At 27.3% G+C, this 5,912-nt stretch overlaps 1 protein-coding gene across 7 annotated transcripts in view; it reads left to right on the top strand.

The window, feature by feature from the left end:
• The first annotated feature begins 457 nt into the window (after nt 1-457).
• The window catches only part of 14-3-3zeta (tyrosine 3-monooxygenase/tryptophan 5-monooxygenase activation protein zeta), an 80,555-nt gene continuing 75,100 nt past the window's right edge, over nt 458-5,912 (top strand). For 2 of the 7 annotated variants that reach the window (XM_075382029.1, XM_075382012.1), the window contains exon 1: nt 459-615. The gene's annotated coding sequence lies outside the window, so the exon portion shown is untranslated. The other 5 variants (XM_075382021.1, XM_075382047.1, XM_075382057.1 and 2 more) reach the window with 5 other exon arrangements.

Below are 5,912 nucleotides of genomic sequence, written 5' to 3'. Positions count from 1 at the left end.
AGCCTCGGCGTTGCTGAATAAAAGAAAAATTTCAGTTTTTCAGTTAGTCTTTATTCTGTTTTGTTTAATGCATTTTTGTGCATACTTTCCTCTGTATATAAAATCACTAAACTGTGAATGTAGATAATACTATCTCTGTGTAAATAGTAATTTTGACAATAATACCTCAAAAAATGTCTTCCTTGTCAATCACGCATTATATTTGAAGTACGAATTTTAGTTCGAAAAATACTATTTTAATTTTTTTATTTCGTTTTAAAATATTTTATTTTAAATATTTCTGTGAACATAAATGTGGCATATTTATGCTAAAAATATATAATTCTTAAATGACAAATTTATTTGTAAGATTATTTATGGTTTAAATTTTACATTAATATTTTTAATACCACTGTAGAATTTTTCGGTATTTTAATCCCATGAATTCAAGATTTTAAAAAAATATACTTAATTTGAGATACCATATTGAATTTTTAAGTTCCGGTTATGTGAACCCCGTTCTTTGCTGTAAGGCCGAGGAAAGAAGTCGACTGGATCCTGGCGAGATTGTGGAAGTGTTAGACGGTTATAGATTATAGTACTCCAGCCATTGGGATATCCAGTAAAAAGTGTAAGGTAAATTTTGTGTTATATTACTTATGTAATTATTCATTTTTTTCATTTAAGTAGAAAAGTGATAGTTTTGTGATTCATTTCCTGTAACGCATTACAAGGAGTGTCCGTTGCTGTTGTTTTCGCCATTTTGGTTTTACTAGTCTACCGGCTAGCCAGAGGTAGGAATAGGCAAATAGTTTTTATGGATAAAGTGTCTTTTATTAAATTGTGTAGTGTATAAATTCATTCTTTGAACTGTTGCACTATTTTGTATTGACTTTTTGGCGGTTATTGTACACGCCCATTTTTGGATAGGCACTTTAAATTGCTGCTACGTTTCCTGTAATAGTCTTGTGTGGGCATTAGGGCTTGGCCTCATTTTTTACTGGTAATGTACGGAATTTCACAACGAAATTTATTGTTAATGATCTTATATTTTATTTTAACTTAAATTTTATTATTTTTTAGTGGTTTACTGTAATCTACTTATGTCATCAGTTGATGTAGTGCAGTTTACATTTTACTACTTGGTAATTTGAAATATTGTTTTAAGCTATTCTTATTAAATTATCTTATTTGAAAGCACTAACGTAAAACAAGTTTGTCATTCCTCGTAATAAAAACTGAAAAGAAGCTTTCGTTTTCCCCTTAAAAATTAAGTTTGGATCAGTTTTCTCTTAATTAGAAAAAAACCAGTAAACTGCAACGTCTTTGTTTAACATCTTTTAAATCTGGTTACTGAATTTCTTTGCAGTTTGTTGAAATGCCAATATAAAAAAAGTTTTACTTTTTAAGGAATTATGTTGTCTGTGGGATAATTACTTACAGTGTAGCAGATGTATCTTAAAGCGAATCTTCCCACTGTGAATGACCTAATTAATTTTATTATAATTATTAAGATTCAGTAATGAGTTGTGGTGAGAAGCAGTCTATTTAACATTAGTTTTTGTTAAATGCTTGGTATTTTTATTTTTAAAATATTGGACGTTTCTAAAAGACTTGATTTAATCTATGTTCTACATATATATTTCTTGATTTTTATTGTTACTGTTTTTTTAACATGTGTTAAATGAAATATTTTATCTTGAATTGTAGCACATGTTAACTCATCCAATTAATGTTTGTAAGCAGGTTGAAGCATTTTGAATGGAATTAACTGTAATATCCTGTGCTGTAAAATTACAACATTTAAATATGTAAAATTACCTCACACTGTTAAAATAGTGTTAGATATGTTTGTGTTTATAGATTATATATCTTTTTCTTTGTCTTATCCACTTGATTCTAAAGTTTTATTTGTGTAGAGGTTCTATTTTTCTGTAGTGTAGTATATTTATTTTGCTTTTATATTGTCTTATTTAGTAAATTAGTGGTTATAACCATTCATTTAGGTGTGATTTTTATTTTTGCTTCTCATCCATATCTAGTATGTGTACTGTTAACTCTATATTTTGGTATTTCTTCATATTGGGACACTAGTACTATTTTGCTGATAGGAACCTTTAAAATGTTCACCAGTTATTTTGTTGTGATATGCTTTTTAATCTTGTTAAAGATATTTTAACAACATTGTTATCCAATTCACTTCTCTTTCTATGATCCTGTTAGCAAACTAAAATGTGATCTTAATTTAAATTTTACAGTTTTCATTTTCTCAAGGTTAACATGGTACTTGGCAGTGCCAAAATTAGTGTGTTTCTAATGATAGGAATAATATTTTATATATAATTTTAACATGTGATGTACCATTTTTTACATAATTTCTAAGAAAAATATAATTCCTCACATTACATATTTGTATGATAGCATCTGGATTATTTGCTATATTTTCCAGACACAATTTGTGAAGAGACTTGTTAGATATTGACCTTCGTTTGACCTTTTATTTTGTTAAGTATATTTAGAGATGTATTTTTTTTACTGAGCACTTTTTCATTTGAAATTAAAAAAAAAAATAATTTTTTCAATTTTTTTTTTGTCTTACATTTGCAGAGTTTTGACAACAGTTTGCATGAACAGTTGACTGTTTACTTTCTTAGCAGTTTCCTGATAAGCTCAATGAAGTAAAAATATTAGTTAAATTCTATAACATTATTGGTCTGGATCTCATTGATATTAATCCTGGACATTTTGATTTTTGAAAAAAAATTTTGGCAAGTTTCAACTTTTGAGAGGTGTATTCTCAATTGTTGGACAAGTTAACTTACTAATCAAAACATAAAAGTTTTACACTTATTTATATTTGTGTTCACATGACTTCGTTATTTTGATCTTGTTTAAAGACTTATCAACAACTATTTATTTTTAATTTATTATAAATTACTTCCAGTTTCATTAACACATAAAATGTGTAGAGGTATTTAATGCAAATTATTTTAAAAAATGTGTTGAACTAATTCTCTTTTACCTGTGGTCAGTGTGGTTTTGTATGCACTTGTTCTGTTTAATATTTTGCCTAAGTATCATACCGTGGTTTTTTTTTTGAGATTCATTTCTAGTTCTTGTAGAAATCCTGTTTGTTTTTAAGATGTAAATGTGCAGTTTAGTAGGAAAAGAATATATTTGCATTATAAAGTATTCTCTCAATTTTTGTACTAATTGCTTCTGCATTATGCTTTTTCTTGCTGTCACAAAACAATGTGACATTTATAACTGGGAAATTGATTGTTAACTTAATTGTAATCGTGTTTTTATACTTTTTTCACATTTCTAAGCTTATAATTCTGCAAATTATTAAATGAAACTCCTTTTATGGCTTCCTGTGTTGAGATGACAGCTTGTAGTGTCTTGTCAGTGTATTTGCATTATGACGATCATGGAAAATTCCAATTAATTTCTACCAATTTATTTCTATTTGATGAATATGACTTAATTTTTTTAGTTAACATAACTTCAGACCTAATTTTTTAGTTAACATAACTTCAGACATCATCGATTTAATTTTTCTTCTGGGGGATTTCTTGATTAAATCTTTTAGTTTGCAAATATAAAGATGACAGAATTATTTAATAGTAATTGTTTTTTTTTATAAACGTTCTACAGTCTAAAACTGATGTTAAGATAAAGGCAGGAGGGTACTTATTTGTTATTGGACTGAATTTTATTTTTAATTAAAATAACCAGAATATATATATTTTATTATTTGGGGAAAAATCTAAATCACATTTTTTAAGAAATTAATTTAAATTTAATTCCTAAAAAATATGATTTAGATTTTAACTTAACATTTTTGTAACCATATAGTAGGACTTAGGGTGTGCAGGTATGGTTGCAATTTAATAACTTCCAAGGAAGAATACTGGTACTTTGTGACCCTTTTTACTGTAATATCTGTTATTCACTGAAAGTTTTGAAATAAACAGTAAGTCTTTAATTTATTAAAAAAATATATGTTTGGTTCATTTCCTTTGTGTTTTATGTATTGCTTGAAAAAATTGGCTTGTGTTAGCAGATTTTTATTTCATTGGAAATTACTTTTCAGAAACATATTTTGAAATTGATTTTAATATAACAGTAAAAACTCATGGGATTTATTTCTTTTGATTTTACTTTTTTAAATAAGTGAGGATTAATTTGTTCATATAATTGCTACAAAAGCTCACACTGTGAATGATTGAAACATGAATGAATCTTTTACATCCACAAATATTAATAGATTGGTTGAGGGATCAGATCAATTAACCCAAGGTATACCCAGTTAAGCATAAATTATATTTATATATGTTTAATACATATACTGCATATTCACATCAGCAACTCCAAGCTGGATACAGCTGCCCCTCTTTGTTTTTACTAATGAAATAAATTTTATATTGAACAGTGGTTCCCAAAACTTTTCGATGGCCTTGCTAAATCCAGATTTTCCGAAGATGTCTGTAGAATTCTAACTAGTACACTTTGTGAAATAACCAAATAAAATGCATTTTAGATTTAATTAATTTCAATAATTAGTAGGATGGATGAACCAAGTTTATTGCCTCATATTTTTGAAACTTTGGAATTAAACTGGTCACAGCCTTTTCCTTTCCATATTGATTTTCATGTGTTACCATACTGCTAATTTTTTTCAACTTATTACAAGACATTTCTATGAGATTCTCTTCAGCAGGGAGACAGAGTGTGGCATTAAATAAGTCTTGAATCTATATAAATTTATAATGTTCTTCAAAAATGGGTTTCATACCTTGAGAGAGAAATTCTTTTGCAGGTCAAAAATTGTTTATAACAAGGAGAATTTCATTTTTCTTTTCCATATAAGTTTTTGAGAATACCTTCCTAGCAGACTCCCCTGATCACAATGTTAATCATATCTACAGCAGTGATATAAAGCCTCAGCAGCTTGCTAGGCTTTTTAATTTTATAGTTTGTACAGTAAAGGATTGCTTGGATTATAGAAATATACTGGGGCCAAAACTTTCATAATTTGACCATATTGTGGCATTTTTCTTTGCCATTATTTTTATTTCTGTTGATGCAAAACCAAAGGCCAAGAGCTGTGATATTTTTGATTTTTACAGCTATCCTTCCTGCTGGTTGGCAATGTGCAAAATCTTCATTTTTACTCTCGCAATGCTTATTGCCGATAGTAAAACCAGTCCATTTCTAAAAATGCGTATGTGAAAAATTACTTCAAAAATTTTAATTGACTTGATCACAATTTGCAGTTGATATAATATCTGAAAACTAACAGTTAACTGTGAAAAACTGACACTTATAAATAATAAATGTTTGTACATATATGTACAAACATTATGTATGTATATGTACATAATGTGTACATATATGTAAGTGTTCTATAAAATGTGGTTTTACACAGCAGTTATTTTAATTATGGAAACAAATTTATATTCATACTGCATACCTTAGAGGTATATAAAAGTAGAAAGAAATTAATGTTCTACATAGTTAAAAAATATCTGGATTATGGTGTTTTTGTAATTTTTGCCCGTCATATTGAATAAAACTTAATTTTTTAAAATGGTTATGTGGATATATGACACAATTTTGATTTAAAATTTTACAAGGAAAACAGTAGTGAACGCCTTTCTGTTAATGTTTTCATTATCGAGTTATAAGCATTCGAAGTTGCAATGATGGAAAAATTGTGTTAATAAAGTTGAAACAATGCAACTTATTAACTCTTCGTTTCACCTTTTTATTTCAATACACTTGTAATGGTAAAATTTGATAGTACTAGTAAAAATTAATTTGTTGGTCTAGTAGTTCAAATTAATTTTTTTGTGAAAATTTTATTATTAGTTTCCTTGTTAATTTAACTTATTTTTACTAAATATTAAATCTTCAAATAACAATGCCTT

The sequence above is a fragment of the Lycorma delicatula genome, chromosome 1 (genome assembly GCF_047948215.1).
Source record: "Lycorma delicatula isolate Av1 chromosome 1, ASM4794821v1, whole genome shotgun sequence".
Classification (NCBI taxonomy): Eukaryota; Metazoa; Arthropoda; class Insecta; order Hemiptera; family Fulgoridae; genus Lycorma; species Lycorma delicatula.
This window is presented reverse-complemented; position numbering and strand designations above follow the sequence as displayed.